The sequence below is a fragment of the Hemitrygon akajei genome, chromosome 18, assembly GCF_048418815.1.
Source record: "Hemitrygon akajei chromosome 18, sHemAka1.3, whole genome shotgun sequence".
Classification (NCBI taxonomy): domain Eukaryota; kingdom Metazoa; phylum Chordata; class Chondrichthyes; order Myliobatiformes; family Dasyatidae; genus Hemitrygon; species Hemitrygon akajei.
In genome coordinates, this window is record NC_133141.1 from 66,381,883 (window position 1) to 66,403,958 (window position 22,076).

The window sequence follows — 22,076 nt, forward strand, 5'->3', positions numbered from 1 at the left end:
CTGTGGATAAATCAGCATAAGAACGTGTGAAACAGAAGCAAATGTCAACCTGACTTCCTCAAGAGTCTGCTCTGCCTTTCAATTACATCTGATCTATTTTTGGCCTCAGTTTCAATTTCCTGTCCACACCCCAGCACAACTGCCATGACCTTCACCTCAGATTATCTCTGCTTCTGTCTTTATGTAACCCATCTCTCTGTTTTCATATCACTCCCAGATGGATCAGTTGTGATTAACAAGCATTCAAGCAACCCGTCTCAAAGATCACACTTGTGTCACCTGGACAACCTTGCTTTGAATGGAGGCACTAGAGTGTGCAGACGCTGCACTCTGGAGCAAAAACAATGAACTTCCGGGTCAAGCTGCATCTGTAGATGGGAATGAACAGTCAACAAGGTATTGTAGAAACTAGCGTAACTCTTTACCGCACCAGCGACTTGTGTTTGATTCCTGCTGACATCTGGAAGGAGTCTGTGCATTCTCCTCAGGTGCTCTGGTTGCTTCCCCCCCCCCCCCCCACAACATTCTACAGCTGTATGTGTTAGGGTTAGTAAATTGGAGACATGCTATGTCGGCGCTAGAAGCATGGCGACATTTGCGGGCTTCCCCTCGCACATCCTCAGACTGTGTTGATCGTTGATGCAGACAATGCATTTCACTTATGTGCTTTGATATGCAGTACTAGACACTAGACAGTAGACACTAGAGCACTACAGCACAGTACAGGCCCTTCAGCCCTCGATGTTGTGCCGACCCATATATTCCTTAAAAAAAGTACTAAACCCACTCTACCCCATAATCCTCTATTTTTCTTTCATCCATGTGCCTGTCCAAGAGGCTCTTAAATACCCCTAATGTTTTAGCCTCCGCCACCATCCCTGGCAAGTCATTCCAGGCACTCACAACCCTCTGTGTAAAAAAACTTACCCCTGATGTCTCCCCTAAACTTCCCTCCCTTAATTTTGTACATATGCCCTATGGTGTTTGCTATTGGTGCCCTGGGAAACAGGTACTGGCTATCCACCCTATCTATGCCTCTCATAATCTTGTAGACCTCTATCAAGTCCCCTCTCATTCTTCTACGCTCCAAAGAGAAAAGTCCCAGCTCTGCTAACCTTGCTTCATGTGACTTGTTTTCCAATCCAGGCAACATCCTGGTAAATCTCCTCTGCACCCTCTCCATAGCTTCCACATCCTTCCTATAATGAGGTGACCAGAACTGAACACAATACTCTAAGTGTGGTCTCACCAGAGAATTGTAGAGTTGCAACATGACCTCTCTACTCTTGAATTCAATCCTCCTGTTAATGAAGCCTAGCATCCCATAGGCCTTCTTAACTACCCTATCAACCTGTGCAGCGACCTTGAGGGATGTATGGATTTGAACCCCAAGGTCCCTCTGTTCATCCACACTCTTAATTAACCGACCATTAACCCTGTACTCAGCCTTCTGGTTTGTCCTTCCAAAATGCATCACCTCACACTTGTCCGAATTGAACTCCATCTGCCATTTTTCTGCCCAACTCTGCGTCCTGTCTATATCCTCTTGTAACCTTCGACAACCTACAGCTCCATCCACAATTCCTCTAATCTTTGTGTCATCCGCAAACTTACTCACCCATCCTTCCACCTCTACATCCAGGTCATTTATAAAAATCACAAAGAGCAGGGGTCCCAAGACAGATCCTTGCGGCACTCCACTAGTCACCGACCTCCAGGCAGAATACTTTCCTTCCACTACTAACCTCTGCTTTCTTCCTGTAAGCCTTTTTTTTATCCTAACAGCCAAGGTTCCACTGATCCCATGCCTCATGACTTTCTGGATGAGTCTCTCGTGGGGGACCTTGTGAAATGCCTTGCTAAAATCCATGTAGACCACATCTACCACCCTACCCTCATCAACTTCTTTTGTTACCTCTTCAAAAAACTCAATTAGGCTCGTGAGGCGTGACCTTCCCTTCACAAAGCCATGTTGACTATCCTTGAGTAGACTGTACTTCTCCAAATGCTCGTAGATCCTATCCTTAAGAGTCCCTTCCAATAGTTTGCAGACCACCGAAGTATGACTCACCGGTCTATAGTTCCCAGGATTCTCCCTATTACCTTTTTAAAACAAGGGAACTACATTTGCCATTCTCCAATCCTCTGGCACCTCCCCTGCAGCCAAAAAGGATTCAAAGATCATAGCTACTGCTCCAGCGATCTCTTCTCTCACTTCCCACAACAACCTGGGGTATATCACGTCCTGCCCTGGGCACTTATCAGTCTTGATGTTTTTAAGAAGATCCAACACTTCTTCTTCCTTAATCTCCACATTGTCCAGCACACAGGCCTGTTCTATTTCAACCTCACCCTGATCAAGGTCCTTTTCACTTGTGAATACTGAAGCAAAGAATTCATTTACGACCTCCCCAATCTCCTCTGCTTCCAGGTGCATGTTGCCCTTTTTATCCTTTAGCGTCCCCACCTTCATCCTTGTCATCCTTCTGTTCTTCACATACGCATAAAATGCCTTGGGGTTCTCCTTAATCCTACATGCCAAGGCCTTCTCATGCCCCCTTCGAGCTCTCCTAAGTCCTTTCTTAAGCTCTTTCCTGGCTACCCTATGTTTCTCATGAGCCCCTCCTGCTTCCTGCTTCTTATACCTAACATATGCTTCCTTCTTCCTCTTGATGAGTTGCCTCATGGGTTTCGTCCGTCACGGTTCCCTTTTCCTACCATTTTTTCCTTGTCTGAGTGGGACAAACCTATCGTGAACCCAGCTCAAGTGGTCCCTAAGCTTCCTCCACATTACTTCTGTGCTTTCCCCTTTGAACATCTGTTTCCAATTTACTCTCACTAGTTCCTGCCTCATCTCTTCATAGTTAGCCCTTCCCCAGTTAAGCACTTTCTCATTTCGTCTGTTTTTATCCTTTTCCATAGCTATGCTGAAGCTAAGGGAGTTGTAGTCACTCTCACCAAAATGCTCCCCCACCAAGAGGTCTGTCACCTGACCAGGTTCATTACCCAGAACTAGATCCAGTATAGCCTCTCCTCTCGTCGGCCGGTCCACATACTGTGTCAGGAATCCTTCTTGAACACACCTGACAAATTCAGCCCCATCTATCCCCCTTGCACTCAGGAGGTGCCAGTCAATATGAGGGAAGTTGAAATCACCCATAACTACAACCCTGTATTTCCTGCACCATTCTAAAATCTGCCTGCTTATCTGCTCCTCGGTGTCCCGAGGGCTATTTGGGGGCCTATAGACTACTCCCAGCTCAGTGACTGATCCCTTCCTATTTCTGACTTCCACCCAGACTGACTCCGTGGACACTCCTTCTGCAGCGTCCTCTCTTTCTATAGCCGTGATACTATCCCTGACCAGCAATGCCACTCCCCCCCCCCCTTTTCTACCTCCCATCCTATTCCTTTTAAAACACCTGAACCCCGGTACCTGCCCTTCCTCCAACCAAGTTTCAGTAACGGCCACAACATCGTAGTTCCACGTACTGTTCCATGCTCTAAGTCCATCCCCTTTATTCCTAATACTCCTAGCATTGAAATAGACACATTTCAACCCCTCTAACTGGCTACATTTATATTTTGTCCCCTGCCTGTCCTTCCTCATCAACTCCGAACACATAGCATCATGCCCTTGTCCTTCTAGCCTAATCTCTGCACTCATATTCTGATTCCCATCCCCCGCCAAACTAGTTTAAACCCTCACCAACAGCTCTAGCAAACCAGCCCGCCAGGATATTGATCCCTTTCCAGTTCAGGTGCAGCCCATCCTTTTTTTACAGGTCAGACCTTCCCCAGAAGAGATCCCAATGATCTAGAAATCTGAACCCCTGCCCCCTGCACCAACTCTTCAGCCACACATTCATCTGCCATAACTTCCTGTTCCTACCCTCTCTGTCTCGTGGCACAAGCAGCAATCCCGAGATTACCACCCTTGAGGTCCTGCTTTTTAACTTCTTTCCTAACTCCCTATATACGTTCTTCAGGACCTCATCCCTACTCCTATCTATGTCCCCACGTGGACCACAACATCTGGCTGTTCACCCTCTCTCCTGAGAATACTGAGAACTCGATCCGAGATATCGTGGACCCTGGCACCAGGGAGGCAACAGACCATCTGGGATTCTCGATCTCTTCCACACAACCTCCTATCTGTCCCCCTAACTATTGAATTCCCTATCACTACTGCTCTCCTCTTTTCCCTCCTTCCCTCCTGAGCTGAGGGCCCAGTCTCGGTGCTAGAGACGCAACCACTGCAACTTGTCCCTGGTAGGTCGTCCCCACCAACAGTATCCAAAACGGTATACTTATTGTTGATGGGAACGGCCACAGGGGTGCTCTGCTCTTCCTGTCTATTCCCCTTCCCTCTCCTGACAGTCACCCAACTACCTGCCTCCTGACTCCTAGGGGTGACTGTCTCCCTGAAACTCCAATCTACTACTGCCTCCTGAATGATCCGAAGTTCATCCAGCTCCAGTTCCCTAACTCGGTTTGATAGGAGCTGCAGCTGGATGCACCTTTTGCAGGTGTAGTCATCAGGGACAATAGTGCTTTCCCTGACTTCCTACATCCTACAATCGGAGCACTGGATTGCCCTATCTACTGCCTCCATTGCCAACAACTAAATTAATTAAATTAATTAAAGAAACTTACCCGGCCTTACCGCAGTTGCAGTAAGCTCGTCCTCTGCCTCTTCTCGCCGAAGCCTCTCAAGCCAAAGCCTCAATGCTCCACTCCTTGACTGGCCACTCTGCTTGAGCTACCCTTCTTTTTATTTGTTTGAGCTTTTCAATTTTTGATTGCCCAATCAGTTGCTTTCTGCTGAGTCTGAGCTATTCAAATCTTGTGACAAAAAATAAAGTTTAGCTAATCTAAGCAAATCTTTACTGGAAGAATAGAGTTCAAAGTTCAAACTAAATTTATTATCAAACTGATATTATATACAACCCTGAGATTCATTTTGTTGTAGGCATTCATAGGGGTGGAACTGGCAAGCTGTAGGTGGATCCAAGGGGGGAGGGTTGATTGACAGAGGGGGTCAGCTGCCGGAGGGCAACGGGGGCTGGGAGATGACTGATGGAAACTGCAGATGAATCTAATAAGATAGGAAGGTGATAACGGAGGGGTGGTGGGCAGACAAGATGGATAGGGATAGGGGAGCAAGTGGGACGTGGGCAGATGGAGTAGGTTGAAGAGGGGAAAGGAACAAGGTGGTCAGGGTATGGGATTGGGGTTGATGTGTGACTTGTTCTCTCCATACCTCCTTTCCTCTGCAGCTTCAAACACACATTGGTTTTCTCACTTTCCCAGTTTTTATTAAAGTTTCTTTCTCCACAGATGCTGCCTGATCTACTAAGTACATATTCCATCCTTCTATCACCCTGCAATTCCAAAGTACTAAGGATGCTGAATCTTTGCCTGTAGTCCCAGCCCTGCCCTCTTGCATAACTGTAGTGATTCAGTGGCAACAGCCAAGATTCTGGAGGAACTCAAAGGGTCAGGCAGCATCTGTGGAGGGAAATGGATCCGATACCTTTTGGTTTGAGACCATTCAGCCCATCAGTGTTACTCTGGTTCTTAAGACTGTCACAGCCAATGTATTGCAACATACTATGTCCTTCCTCAAAGACAAGATAAAATTTATTATCGAAGTATATTATGTATATTAACTTAAGATCTATTTTCTTGCAGGAAAATTTAAAAAACTATAAAATTTATGAAAAACTATACATAAGACTGACAAACAACCCATGTGCAGAAGAAGACAAATGAGCAAATACAAAAATACTGAGAACATGAGTTATAGAGACATGAAGGTGGAGACTCTGACTAAAGTAGAGCAGATCCAAAAGTATAGACATACACTAATTCCTCCCCAAGCTTGCTTCATAGATTCATAGAGTGAATTGGTCAGCTCATCTCATCCAAGCTGGTCACAATGTCAATCTATGCTGCTCCCATTTGCCTGCATTGTGTCTGTAACCCTCCATGCCTTTTCCTATCCGAGTACCTGATGTTGTTGTGGCACCACTCGACCAGATTTTCAGTCTCCCTCCTATATGCCACAAATCCAAAATGATTATACAACCTACTTCCAAGGATTGTTTTATTACTCATTTTCTCAGTATTTTATTTGCACATTCTGTCTTCTTTTACAGCTTGATTGTTTGTCAGTCTTTGCGTGTATGAGGTATTTCTTATTGTTTTTCTTAGTTTTTGTAAATGTCTGCAAGGAAATGAATTCCAATGCAGTATATAGTAACATATATGTACTTTAATAATAAACTAACTTTCAAACTTTTGATACTCCAGAAAAACCAGCCCAAGTTTGTTCAAACTCTCCGTAGAAATCCCTTCACAGGTGAGCCATGGTGAGGCCACAGTGTTTATCAGAAAGTTACATTGTTAGAGCCCCATTCTGATGCACCTCTGAGCTTTTATAGTATCTCAGTGGTGAATTTCAAAGTTCAAAGTAAAGTAATTATGGAAGTACATATAAATCACCATATACTACCCTGAGATTCATTTTCTTGCAGGCATTCACAGTAGAACAAAGAAATACAACAGAATCAATGAAAAACTACACACAAAGAGTGAACATGAGGAAATCTGCAGATGCTAGAAATTCAAACAACACACACAAAATGCTGGTGGAACACAGCAGGCCAGGCAGCATCTATAAGGAGAAGCGCTGTCGATGTTTCGGGCCGAGACCCTTCATTAGGACTAACTGAAAGAAAAGGTAGTAAGAGATTTGAAAGTATGAGGGGGAGGGGGAAATCCGAAATGATAGGAGAAGACCGGAGGGGATGGGGTGAAGCTGAGAGCTGGAAAGGTGATTGGCAAAAGGGATACAGTGCTGGAGAAGGGAGAGGATCATGGGACTGGAGGCCTAGGGAGAAAGAAAGGGGGAGGGGAGCACCAGAGGGAGATGGAGAACAGGCAAAGAGTGATGGTGAGAGGGGCAGAGAGAGAAAAAAAAGGGGAGAAAATAAATAAATAAGGGATGGGGTAAGAAGGGGAGGAGGGGCATTAACGGAAGTTAGAGAAATCAATGTTCATGCCATCAGGTTGGAGGCTACCCAGATGGAATATCAGGTGTTGTTCCTCCAACCTGAGTGTGGCTTCATCTTGACAGTAGAGGAGCCTCCTTAGTTGGAGGAACAATACCTTATATTCCATCTGGGTAGCCTCCAACCTGATGGCATAAACATTGATTTCTCTATCTTCCGTTAATGCCCCTTCTCCCCTTCTTACCCCATCCCTGATTTATTTATTCCCCCTTCCCTTTTTTTCTTTCTCTGCCCATCACTTTTTGCCTGTTCTCCATCTCCCTCTGGTGCTCCCCTCCCCCTTTCTTTCTCCCTAGGCCTCCCGTCCCATGATCCTCTCCCTTCTCCAGCTCTGTATCCCTTTTGCCAATCAACTTTCCAGCTCTCAGCTTCACCCCACCTCGTCTGGTCTTCTCCTATCATTTCGCATTTCCCCCTCCCCCTCCTACTTTCAAATCTCTTACTATCTTTTCTTTCAGTTAGTGCTGACGAAGGGTCTCGGCCCGAAACGTCGACAGTGCTTCTCCCTATAGACGCTGCCTGGCCTGCTGCATTTTTGTGTGTGTTGCACAAAGAGTGACACAATTGCGGCATGGTAGCATAGTGGTTAGCACAATGCTTTACAGTACCAGTGACCCAGGTTCAATTCCTGCTGCTGTCCTGTAAGGAGTTTGTATGTTCTCCGCGTAACCACGTGGGTTTCCTCCCAAAGATGTACCGGTTAGTAGGTTAATTGGTTGTTGTAAATTGTCCCATGATTAGGCTCGGGTTAGAATCAGGGGTTGCTGGGCATTGTGGTTTGAAGTGCCGTAACAGCCTGATCCGTGCCGTATCTCAATAAATAAACAAACAACCACTGTGCAAAAGAAAGTAAACTGTGCCAATATAAAAAAATAAGTAATAAATACTATTGAGAACAAGTAGAGTCCTTGAAAGTGAGTCTGTAAGTTGTGGCGTCAGTTCAGTACTGAGGTGAATGAAGTTAGCTAAGCTGGTTCAGGAGCCTGATGGTTGTACGCTAATAACTGTCCCTGAACGTAGTGCTGTGGACTTAAGTATCTCAGAGATGAATTTCAGAGAGTTTATGGCACAGAGGTTAAGTTTCAAACCTGTCCTCAAACTTGCTCTCAATACCAGATTATCATTTTTTAAAAATTACTAAATTACTTCAACCTGGCATGGGAAAAGAGGTGGTGGGGGCGTGCAGTTCCCATCATTGAGAGGATACAGTTGAATCCAGGGGTCGACGGAACTGTGGGATATTTTGCTCTGTGAACTGAGTTTTTGTTGATTTAATACATACCCAGTCAAGATTAAAACCCTCCCTACCTTCCAGGCCCCTGCTCTGGCAGACTCAATGTCCCTAGGGAGTGAGGGAGGTGGCCTCCAGAAGTGTTGATAAAAAATAGGCTGGACCATTTTATTTCAGAACACCGACGGTGTCAGGAACGAGGGAGAGTGTAGCTCGCAAATGCCCCAAACGCGATCCAGCCAACATCAGAATTCATTATGATCTCTCGGCGCTGATAATGAATACATGAGGACACTGTGCGTGTAAGCGTGGGCGAGAGACTATAGCGAGTGATCTGGGGACGCTTGAAAAATGCAACAGAAGATCTTTTGAAACTATATTTTTTCCCAGATATAATTTTTTTTGAAGAGGATTGTGGGTAAACAAGTGGGCGAGCCGGAAACTGTCAGTGCAGACTTGAAATGTTGCCATTTTCTTGTTAATGAGCCGGGGACTTTAAACCTGTGTCTGGTTGTGTCAGTGGGGAAGGGGCAATTTCCCCCCATCTCATCTTTTCAAATAAGTCATTTATTTATAAGCATTGGGTGGCTATTTTAAACTGCAAGTCTATTTCGGTTCCCTTTTGCTTAAACGTTCGCTTGCTAAAATGAAAATATCTTAAACGCTGATCTGCATCTCGTGTTAAATGTCCACGCTCTTCCACTTGCAGGAAGCATTTTATATAAAAATGTATTTTTTAAAAATTCACTATCTCTTTTGCTGGGGGAAACAAACCCAAAGTTTCAAGCACCTCCCTTTATTAAACAAGTGCTTTATTTTAAGTTCCGCCCTATCTTTTCCTGTTTTTTTGTTAATCTCTCCCCGGGGCTGGGGTGGATGTCTGGTTAGTTTTAAAACCACTTGCGTGTTTAGCTCCGATCTCTAGCCTGGGTTGTTGGATTACGTTAACCGGATGAAAGTGGGACCCAGTTTCGGAAAAAATCTTGATAACGTTCGCTAGCGTCGAGTTTCGAAACGAAATACAGTACCATAAAACAGTCTCTCATCGATTTGAGTAACGAACTGATCGAGCAGTAGTTTTGAGTTGAAGCAAGGGATTCTGCAGATGTTGTAAATTCAGAGTATATTTCAGTTGAAAGTTGTTTTATTTTAAATAATATTTGCTCATTCCGCAATATTGGCCAGTTCTTCGATTTTAAAAATCCATTCCTGTATTGTCTTCATTCCATCGCCTCGCCCCACCCTGTTCCGCAATCTCTTTCCGTCCTGTTGTGTTTCCACACCTCTATCCGTTTATACCCAGAGTAACATCTCAGTAGGCAGGCAGCCTCCCTGGAGAGGGAACGACACTCACTGGTGTTGGACAAGAAACGTTCATCTCTCTGCACAGATGCCTTGACAGGCTGAGTCCAGCAATTTCTGCATTTATTTCAGATTTCCAGCATCTGCAGTTTTAATCCCCTCACATTTGGTAACCACTCTTTTAGATAAGATTGACTTTATTTGAAACAAACAGTGAAATATGTCATTTTGCATCAAATCAAATCAGCGAGGGCAGTGCTGAAGTGCCACCATGCTTCTGCTCACAATTTGCTAATCCTGACCCTAACTATAGGACTTTGGATTATGGGAGGAAATCTGAGCACCCAGAGGAAATCCATGTGGTCACGGAGAGAATGTACACTTCATTACAGACAGTGGCAGGAATCGAATGCTGATCAGTGATCACTGGTGCTGTAAAGCGACTGCACTAACCACTGAGCTACTGTGCCGCCTCCTGGACCCTACATTCCTCCTAAAACTTCTGTGTCCTTGTTGAAAATGATACATAAAAACATTGCAGATGTTGGAAATCTTTACAACTGCATCCTTATCGGGAGACCACAGTCAGTGTAGATCGGTAACAACATCTCTTCCTCGCTGACAATCAACACAGGGGCACGTCAAGTTGGGTATCTGTTCTTGAAGAACATGAATTAACCAAAAAAATTATCTTTTTATCCTGTAGTTTCTTGGTCACAGTTTCATTGCAGATAAGTTGTCCAATCATAATGGTATTGGTTAATTATTGTCACGTACCAAGATCCAGTGAAAAGCTTGTCTTGTATACTATTCATACAGATCAAATCATTGCACAGTGCATTGAGCTAGATTAGGGTAAAACAGTAACAATGGAGAAATAAAGTGCAAGATCGTAACAAGGTTGATTTTGAGATCAAGGTGACAGTTCAGAGTCCGTGGAGGGGAGGCTGGTTCCTGTGATGTGCTGAGCTGTGTCCACAACTCTGCAGTTTCTTGTGATAATGTTTTGAGCAGTTGCCACACCTAAATGTGATGCTTTCTATGGTGCATCAATAAAAACAGGGACATGCCAGATTTTTTTAGCCTCCTGAGGAAGTACAGGTGATGGTGAACTTTCTTGGCCATGATGTCTATGTAGTTGGACCAGGACTAGGATCGGCTCTTGGTGATGTTCATGGCTAAGAACTTGAAGCTCTCAACCTTCTCAACTTCAGCACTGTTGATGTAGACAGGAACATGTCACCAACCACTTTCCTGAAGTCAATGACCAGCCTTTTTGTTTTCGTGAGCTTTCAAGCGCTCCCCTCTAGATCATTAGTTTATACACTCAGTGGCCACTTTATTAAGTACACCTGCTCATTAATGCAAATATCTATTCAGCCAATCATGTGGCAGCAACTCAATGCAGACATGGTCAAGAGGTTCACTTGATGTTCGGACCAAACATCAGAATGGGGAGGAAATTTGATTGAAGTGACTTTGACTATGGAATGATTGTTGGTGCCAGGCGGGGTGGTTTGAATATCTCAGAAACTGCTGAAATCCTGGGATTTTCACGCACAACAGTCTCTAGAGTTCACAGAGAATGGAACAAAAAGCAAAACAAAAATTCCAGTGAGCTGCAGATCTGTGGACAAAAACGCCTTGTTAATGAGAGAGGTCAGAGGAGAATGGCCAGACTGGTTCAAGCTGGCAGGAAGGCAACAGTAACTCAAGTAATCACACGTTACAACAGTGGTGTGCAGAAGAGCATTTCTGAACACACAATACATCGAACCTTGAAGTGGATGGGCTACAGCAGCAGAAGACCACGAATATATGTTCTCTGAGTGTATTTGCTAACAATATAACTAAATCCAGACTGACACCAACTGTCTGAAAGGAACCCAAAAGTATTCATGCCCCAAACTGTGAATTCATGAATTAAAAACAATGCCCCCTCTCATGGGTGTAGTTTGTAAATGCATCCTTTGATGAGTTATTGGAATGAGACAGGTCAGGAAGTTCCCAGAATGATTTCAACCAAGGATGCTCTGTGCTAAGCATAGGACGTTTACAACGCAGAAGACTATTTTGACCATTGTGTCCACACAATTGGAAAAAGAACTACCACCTATTTAGCAGGTCTTATAGACTACTGGTCTTCAAGTGCAAATCCAGGCACCCTTGAAATGCAGCAAGAATTTATGCTAAAATCAAAATTAGAATTAGGTTTATTATAAGACCAAAAGATGTAGGAGCATAATTAGGCCATTTGGCCCATCGAGTCTTCTCTGCCATTCCATCATGGCTGATTTATTATCCCTCTCAACCTCCATTCTCCTGCCTTTTATCAACCTCTGCCTTAAATATACCCAATGACTAGGCCTCCACATCTGTCTGTAGCAATGAGGGGTAATAACTTCCTGAACCTGGTTATTATCATCCTTCTCAACCCTATTCTCCTGCCTTCTCCCTGTAACCTTTGACGTCCTAACTAATCAAGAACCTATCAACCTCTGCTTTAAATATACCCAATAATGTCCTCAATAGTCATCTGTAGCAATAAATTCCACAGATTCACCACCCCCTGGCTATGGAAATTCCTCCTCATCTCTGTTCTAAATGGATGCCCCTCTATTCTGAGGCTGTGCCCTCTGGTCCTAGACTCCCCCCCCCCCCGCCAGTATAGGAAATATCCTCTCCACATCAACTCTGTCTATGCCTTTCAATATTTGATATTATCACTGTCTTATATGACATGAAATTTGTTGTTTTGTGGCAGAAGTATAGTGCATAAAAATAAAATTATCATAAAATACAGTTAATAAATCATATATAAAAAGGAATAATGAGGAAATGTTGATGGCTTCATGAAACACTCAGATATCTCATGACAGAGGGGAGGAGGCTGCTCCTGAATCATTGAGTGTGGGTCTTTATGCTTCTGTACCTCCGCCCTGAAACAGAAGTCCAGACTTCTACCCTATTTCAGGTGAAAAATAATAAACTCATTTACCCACTACATACGATGACATAAAACAAGATTTCTCAGCCTAGTATGTCTATGCTGGCTCCCACCATTTCCATTACCCCTCCTTATTTTCACTGCAGCCAGGGAAGTTATTCTCTCACCCATTAAATCTCCTTTGTTTTTAAATCTCCATCCGCTGTATTAAGGAGTAATATGCACTGCTAGTTAACCTATCAGCACATCTTTGGGAGGTGTGCAGAAAACTAGAGCACCCAGGGGAAGCCCATATGTACACAAGGAGAATGCAAATGCTCCACAAGATAGCATCCGTGATTAGGATCAAACCAAGGTCCCTGGACGTGTGCGTTACTGACACTAATCGCTGTGCCACCATACCACCCTTCAAATCCTTCTAACAGTCACTTTAAATTTATGTCCTGTGATTTGCTGCAAAGTGTAAATCCTCCAACCATTGAGCACATCTACATGAAACACTGTTGTAGGAAAGCAGCATCCATCATTAGAGATCCCCACCACCCAGGACATGCTCTCCTCTCACTGCTGCTGTCAGGTAGAAGGTACAAGAGCCTCAGGTTCAAGAACAGTTACTACCCCACAATCTTCAGGCTCTTGAACAAAGAGGGTACACACACTTGCCCCATCATTGTGATTTTTCCAACAACCAATGACTCTTTACCTTGTTATCTCATGTTCTCATTGTTTATTGCTATTTATTTATATTTGCATTTGCACAATTTGTTGTCTTCTGCTGTTATAGTTACTATTCTATAGATTTACTAAGTATGCCTGCAGGAAAATGAATCTCAAGGTTGTAAATGGTGACATATATATACTTTGATAATAAACATTTACTTTGAACTTCTTATTTACTCCAGAGAGGTCCTTCATAATTTTATTCACCTCCATGAAATCTTACCTTAACTTCCGCTTTTCCATTTGGTTGCACCTCCTCTAGATTAAAAGAAGTGGAAACATAGTAGAGACAGTGCTGTGGCATAGCGGTTGGCAAATTGCCAGCGACCTGGGGCTTCAACCATTGTCTGTGAGGAATTTGCACATTCTTCCCATGACCGCATGGGTTTCCTCCCACTTTCTGAAGGTGTACGGGTTAGTAAGTTGTGGCTTGCTATGTTGGCAGTGAAAGTATGGCAACACTTGCAGGCTGCCCCCAGCACATCCTTGGACTGTGTTGGTGATTGACTTAAACGATGCATTTCACTGCATGTTTTGATGTACATGTAACAAATAAAGTGAACCTTTAAAATGATCCTTATTTTTTCAAATCTCCTGCCTCAAGGAGTATGTTCTTCCTATTTACTCTAATGAGGTCCTTCATTATTTTATTCACCTCTATGAAGTCTCCCCTTTTCCATTCGCTTTCACCACCTCTAGATTAAGGGAATAGGAAACATAATCAATGTTCCCACAATTTAGATTGGAAGAGACAAAAAACAGCATTCAATTAGATTATAAACACAAGAGATTCTGTAGATGCTGGATTTCTTGAGCAATGCACACACACAAAATGCTGGTCTGGCCAAAGGGAATAAACAGTCGACATTTCGGGCCGAGAAAGGTTTTGACCCAAAAAGTTGACTGCTTATTCCCCTCCACAGATGCGGCCTAATTTACTGAGTTCCTTCAGCATTTTTGTGTGTTATTCAATTAGACTATGTTGATTTGTCCAACTTACTCAATTGATGCAATTACGAAGAAGGATTGCCAGCGGCAATATTTCATTAGGAGTTTGAGGAGATTTGGTATGTCACCAAAGACTAGCAAATTTCTACAGATGTACCATGGAGAGCATTCTAACTGGTTGCATCACCGTCTGGTATGAAGGGGCCACTGCACTGGATCAGAAAAAGTTGCAGAATGTTGCAAACTCAGCCAGCTCTATTATGAGCACTAGCCTCCCTAGCATCGAGGACATCTTCAAAAAGCGATACCTCGAATAGGTGGCATTGATCATTAAAGATCCCCATCAGCCCAGGACATCCCCCTTCTCATTTCTACCATCAGCGAGAAGGTACAGGAGCCTGAAGACAGGAGCAGCTTCTTCCCCTCCACCATCAGATTTCTGACAGACAATAAACCAACCCATGAACACAACCTCACTATTTTTGATCTCTTTTTGTACTGTTTTTTTTAATTTAATTTTGCAATGTATGGAACAGTATATTTATTATTGTAATTTATAGTTTTTTAATGTATTGCACCATACTGCTGCCTCAGAACAAATTTCACAATCCTGATTCTGATTCCGATTACTTAATTAAAATCAGCTTAATTTCAATCTTAATAGCTGTAATTGACACAACATTCAAAATTTTTGAACGGGAGAATTCCAAATTTCACTCTTCTTTCTCTGAACATACATAAGAACATAAGAGATAGGAGCAGGAGTAGGCCAATCGGCCCCTCAAGCCTGCTCCGCCATTCAACAAGATCATGGCTGATCCAATCTTAACTCTAGTTTTCACCGAATCCCACAAGGCAACAGTGCCAACCAACAGGGCACCATGCTGCCCATTTTATTTTATTATTCATCCCGCCCAAACCCATGTGATCACCCGGGGGAAAAAAACAGAGTTGCCAATTGAGGAGAAAAAATCTGGAAAATTCCTCTCCGACCCATCCAGGCTATCGAAAACTGGTCCAGGAGATCACATGGCTGATCTAAACCTAGCCTCATGTCCACTTACCTGCTCGCTCACCGTATCCCCTAATGCCATTTTTATCCAGGAAAATGTCTATCTCTGTTTTGAATTTATTGAGTGTAGTAGCTTCCACAGCTCTCTGGGGCAGTAAATTCCACAGCCCCACTACCCTCTGAGTGAAGAAATTTCTCCGGATCTCAGTCCTGGAACGCCATCCCCTTATTTTAAGATTATGCCCCCTAGTCCTAGTTTCACCCATCATTGGGAACATTCTCCCGACATCCACCCGAGCAAGCCCCTTCACAATCTTATATGTTTCAATAAGATCGCCTCTCATTCTTCGGAACTCCAATGAGTAGAGTCCCAATCTACTCAACCTCTCATCATACATCAACCCACCCATCCCCGGAATTAACCTAGTGAACCTTCTCTGCACTGCCTCGAGAGCCAGTATGTCCTTTCTTAAATATGGACACCAGAACTGCACGCAGTACTCCAGGTGTGGTCTCACCAATACCCGGTACAACTGCAGTAAGACCTCCCTGTTCTTATACTCCATCCCCCTAGCAATAAAAGCCAGCATTCCATTGGCCTTCTTGACCACCTGCTGCACTTGCATACTAACTTTTTGTGTTTCCTGCACCAGGACCCCCAGATCCCTTTGCACAGAAGCACTTTCCAGTTTCTCTCCATTTAGATAATAACTTGCTCTATTATTTTTCCTGCCAAAGTGCAAGACCTCACACTTGTCAGTATTATATTTCATCTGCCAAATGTCTGCCCAATCACTCAGCCTATCTATGTCCCCCTGCAGGGTTTCAATGTCCTCCGCACTCATTACACTCCCTCCCATCTTTGTGTCATCAGCAAACTTCAATACGTTGCACTTAGTCCCTTTCTCCAAATCATTAATATAGATTGTAAAGAGTTGGGGTCCCAACACCGACCCCTGCGGAACACCACTAGTCACCAACTCCCAGTCTGAGAATAAACCATTTATCCCAACTCTCTGTTTTCTGTTAGAAAGCCAATCCTCCACCCATGCCAGAATATTATCCCCAATCCCATGATTTTTTACTTTAAGTAATAATCTTTGGTTAAATTAATCAAGGTTAAAATTTAACCTTGTCAAATGCCTTTTTGAAGTCCAAATACACCACATCCACTGGTTCCCCTTTATCTACCCGATATGTTATGTCCTCAAAGAACTCCAACAAATTTGTCAAACATGACTTCCCTTTTGTAAAGCCATGCTGACTTTGTCCTATTAAGCTATGTTTATCCAAATGCCCTGTTACTGTTTCCTTAATTATCGATTCCAACATTTTGCCAACCACAGATGTTAGGCTAACTGGCCTATAATTCCCAGCCTTCTGTCTATTGCCCTTTTTAAATAAAGGAGTTACATTAGCATTTTTCCAATCTGCCGGGACCATTGCCGAGTCCAGCGAGTTTTGAAAAATTATCACTAATGCATCCACAATCCCGACCGCCACTTCCCTTAAGACCCTAGGATGCAAGCCATCCGGTCCAGGGGATTTATCCACCTTCAGTCCCATTAATTTATCAAGTACCATTTCCTTGGTGATTTGAATCGTAGTTAGCTTCTCTCCCCCTAGAGCCCCCTGCTTATCCAGTGTTGGGATATTTTGAGTGTCCTCTACTGTAAAAACTGATACAAAATATTTGTTCAGCGTTTCCGCCATCTCCATGTCCCCTACCATTAATTTCCTGGTCTCATCTTCTAGGGGACCAACATTTACTTTAGCCACCCTTTTTCTTTTTATGTAACTATAAAAACTCTTACTATCTGCTTTTATGTTTTTCGCCAATTTACTTTCATAATCTATCTTCCCCTTCTTAATCAATCTGTTTGTTATTTGCTGCTGATCTTTAAAAGCTTCTCGATCTTCAATCTTCCCACTAGATTTAGCTACCTTATATAACTTTCTTTTTAGTTGTATACTTTGCTTTATTTCTTTACTTAGCCACGGATAACTATTTTTTCTTTTACACATGTGCTTCTTGATTTCAGTCCCAAATGCCTTGACTCTAATTTTAAGACTGTGAAACTTATTCTGGATTTTCTCCATCAGAGTTAAAATGTTCTTTGTAGCAAATCCCCTGGTTATTTCTAAAACTGCAGCTTGATGACCAATGAACCTTAACAGGTTAAGAAAATGCCAAGTTTTCATTATACTACTTTTCTTTGTTATTGTACACTCTCTATGAGAGTGTTACCCCATGATTCAGATTCAGATTTATTTATCACCTGTACAGTGAAATGTGTCGGTCGCATTGACAACCTAGGGATGTGCTGGAGACAGGCCACAAGTGTTGCCACACATTCCGGCACCAACACAGCATGCCTGCAATGCTCAGCAGAACACAAGAAGCCACAACTCAACAGATGCAAGTCCCTTTCCTCCCTCCCATCCACCCACACACAAACAGTCTTCCAACTGCAGGACAGGCCCCCAGTTTGCTGGACTTTTGGTTGGTATCTGCCCCTGGACTAGCCAATAATGGGCCCCCAAACTCCAGGCTTGAACTCTGGGCACACAGATTCACTGGCCATCATGCCTCCTCATGCCCTCTGCTTGCATGGATATCCGATCCTGGGAACCTGGATGTTTTATAAAGTAGTAACCTGATATCCCAGCCATTATATTCCACATCATGATTAATGAAGGCAACATTCAATATACCTTCACCCTCTCCAACTGTATACTCCTGTTTGCAGGATTAGGGATTCGTATTCTAAACTCTAACCATTTATCAACTATAATTGGACAATGATAATTTACTGTGTAGGCCTTGTTTGTCCTTACAAAATACATCACTTGTCAGGATTAACTTCTGTCAGTCATTATTTCACCCAACTTGCCAGCTGATCTATATCAGGCTGTAGCCTCAGACAATATTCATAGAGTTATAGAACATTACAGCACAGAAACAGGCCCTTCAGCCCATCTAACTGTACCCAGACCATAGCCCTTCATATTCCTCCTTGTGTTTATCAAAACTTCTCTTAAATGCTGCGATTGAACCTGCAGCTTCTACTGGCTGCTTGTTCCACACTCACACCACTCTCTGAATGTAGAAGTTCCCTCCCAGATTCCCCTTAAGTATTTCACTTTCGCCCTATACCTATGACCTCTCACTCAGAGAGTTGTGGGTGCTTGGAATGTGTTGTCTGGTAGAGGCAAATACATGAGAAGCTTTTAAGTGACATTTAAATAAGCACTTGAAAATGAGGAAGATGGAGGGATATGGGCATTGTGTAGGTATGAGGGATTGGTGTTTGGGTGTCTTTTGATTTACTTTTTAGCTGATTTGGCACAACATTGTAGGCTGAAGGACCTGTTCCTGTGCTGTACTGTTCTATGTTCTAGTTTCACACAAAGTGAGGGGGGAACACTGCATGCATTCTCCTCTTCTATACCCCTTATTCTCCTGCGCTTCAGCAAATAAAGTCCTAACCTATTCAACCTTTCCCTATATCTAAGATCCTCAAGTCCAGGCAACATCCTTGTAAATTTTCTCCGTACTCTCAATCTTATTGATATCTTTTCTGTAGGTAGACGCCCAGACCTGCACACCCTACTCCAAATTCGGCGTCACCAATGTCAACTTCAACATAGCATTGCTACTCCTGTACTCAATGCCCTGATTTATGCTTTTCTAGCTATCTACAACAGCACCAGCTCCCCCTTCTGAAAAAAAATAACTTAGTGCCTTGCACACCTCAAATTCAAACTACAGATGTGGGTCCATCCACATGTAAGGGAAGTGATCTAGTCCTGAACTCCAACAGTCTCTCTCCCTTTCTTTAAGACCTTGCTTAAAATCTGCTTCTTTGACAAAGAATTGATTTATATAGAGCACAGTATAGCTCTTTCAGCCCACAATGTTGTGCCGAGCCTTTAACCTACTTGAGGATCAATCTAACCCTCCCTGCTACATAGATCTCCATTTTTCTATCATTCATGTGACTATCTAAGAGTTTCTTCAAAGCACCTAATGTATCTGCCCCTACCAACACCCCTAGCAGGCTGTTCCACACTCCCACCATTCTTTGTGTAAAAAAACTTAACTCTGACATGTACCTCTCCCTATACTTTCCTCCAATCATCTTAAAATTTTACCCCCCTCGTATCAGCTATTTCAACCCTGGGGAAAAAGTCTCTGTCTCTACACTTGATCAATGTCTCTTATCATCTTATTCACCTCTCATTCTCCTTTTCTCCAAAGAGAAAACCCCTAGCTCATGCAACCTATGCTCTCTAATCCAGGTAGCATCCTGCTATATTTCCTCTACTCTCTTTCTAAAGTTTCCACAGCCTTCCGAAAATGAGGGAACCAGAACTGAACACAATATTCCAAGTGTGGTCCAGCATGCCTTACCATGTGCTGATAATAAATGGTGCTGTGAAAAGTCTCGGAGACTTTTAGTGCATTAGAGGCACGCTATAAACGTTTTCTGTTGACAGTACAGATAATTTTCCATTCTATTTGCGTGTATTTTGAACACTCTTCAAAATAAAAGCTGACTAGAGCAGTAGTGTTATTTTCAGACTCCAGCAACATCAATTTATTTTGGTTTCCTCTTTTGTAAAGACAAATGTAGCTTGTAAAACCCGTGCACTTAGCCTGAATGGGTGGTTAATGAGAATGATAACATGACCCTGATAACAGAAGATTGGTTGTGGATTTTGAAGTTGGTTAACTCTTCTTCGATCTGTGCCAATCACTCTCTAATTCAATTTAAAATTGTACATCGTTACTACTTGACAAAGGAGAGACTGTCAAAAATGTTTTCTAATGTTGATAGATGTGTGACAGATGTAAAACCGAGACAGCCACATTGATACATATGCTTTGGTTGTGTTCTGTATTAAAACATTTTTGTAAGTCTATTTTCTCTACAATTTCTAAAGTTTTAAGAATTAATTTACAACCTAATAAATTGACAGTTTTATTTTTATTCCCTCAATATATTCATGGTATTTCTCCACCAGACCAACATGTAATTGCATTTGTTACATTATTGGCCAGAAGGGCTATTCTGTTGAAATGGAAAGATGTTTCTACTCCTACTTTGATACAATGGCTTTCTCAGGTGATGTTGTCTTAGTTTGGAGAAAATCAGAAGTCGAACTTTTGATCCTTGATTTGATTTTGAGAAAAGGTTGGGTTCATTCACCTGCTACTATCATTTGATTTGAGTTAATTAATATGGTTTCCTTCCGATTTTTTTTTAATGGATTTGAGTTGGCGGATTGGTATTTTTTTTTCTATGGAAGCTTGTATGATGTATAGCTCCGGGGTTGTGTGCCCAATGGTTTTTTTTTTGTTTGTTTTTTTTTCAGTTAGTAGGGGGTTTTTTTAGTTAGTAGGGGTTTTTTTTCCCCTTCTTTTTCTTTCAAAAAATATTCTTAACACTTTATTTTCTCTTATTATTATTGATATATTGCTTAGCTTTGTTAATCAGTTATTTGCTAATTTAATTCTTTATTGTATATAATGACATATTGACTCAATGTATCTTTTTTTGTTAATCAATAATAATTAATAAAAAATATTTTAAATGAAAATGAATGATCCAGGGACTGAAAGGGTTAACATAAGAAGTGTGTTTGATAGCTCTGGGCCTGTACTTGCTGGAGTTTAGAAGAATGGGAGGCGGGTGATCCCTTTGAAACAGAGTGGATACTGTAAGGCATAGACAAAGTAGATGTGGAGAGGATATTTCTTACGGTGGTGGAGTCAAGGATCAGAGGGCTCAGCCTCAGAATAAAGGGACGTCACTTTAGAACAGAGATAAGGAGGAATTTCTTTAGCAAGAGGGTGATGAATCTATGGAATTCATCGCAACAGACTGCTGTGGAGGCCAAGCTATTGAGAATATTTTAAAGCGGAGGTTGATAAGTTCTTGAATACTAAGGATGTCAAAAGTTACGGAAAGAAGGCAGCAGAATGGGGTTGAGAGGGATAATCAATCAGCCATGATGGAATGGTGAAGCAGACTTAATGGGCCAAATAGCTCCCATGTCTTATGGTTTTTATGAATGAATTGTAAATGGATTATGCCAAATATTATACTTTTCTGCCTTTCATCAATGAAGATACCGCATCGAACAATCTCCGTTGCGACTCTGCTGCACAGAAAACACAGCCTCCAGGATTTATTTGCTTACTTTTGTTATCAAAAGTCAAAAGATTAAACTTGTGAACTACTTAGTGCTGACTGAATTCCTGTTTACTGTGTTACAGATGCTGAGAACAGGGCAGCTCTCTCTGATGTACAGCAGCTCAACATGCAGTAGGTGCATTGGGTTTTATCCTTTGCCATTTTCTCCATCATTAATGAGCCTGTGAAGTTAGATAGATAGATAGATAGATACTTTATTCATCCCCATGGGGAAATTCAACTTTTTTCCAATGTCCCATACACTTGTTGTAGCAAAACTAATTACATACAATACTTAACTCAGTAAAAAAAAATATGATATGCATCTAAATCACCATCTCAAAAAGCATTAATAATAGCTTTAAAAAGTTCTTAAGTCCTGGCGGTAGAATTGTAAAGCCTAATGGCATTGGGGAGTATTGACCTCTTCATCCTGTCTGAGGAGCATTGCATCGATAGTAACCTGTTGCTGAAACTGCTTCTCTGTCTCTGGATGGTGCTATGTAGAGGATGTTCAGAGTTATCCATAATTGACCGTAGCCTACTCAGCGCCCTTCGCTCAGCTACCGATGTTAAACTCTCCAGTACTTTGCCCACGACAGAGCCCGCCTTCCTTACCAGCTTATTAAGACGTGAGGCG

The 22,076-nt window shown here is 42.6% G+C and overlaps 1 long non-coding RNA gene across 1 annotated transcript in view; it reads left to right on the forward strand.

The window, feature by feature from the left end:
* Window positions 1-279: 279 nt before the first annotated feature.
* LOC140741500 (uncharacterized) overlaps window positions 280-22,076 on the forward strand; it is a 55,477-nt gene continuing 33,680 nt past the window's right edge. Inside the window, exons 1-2 of the long non-coding RNA XR_012102072.1 lie at window positions 280-396; window positions 21,520-21,568. This is a non-coding gene — a long non-coding RNA (uncharacterized lncRNA). The remainder of the gene's footprint in view (window positions 397-21,519; window positions 21,569-22,076) is intronic.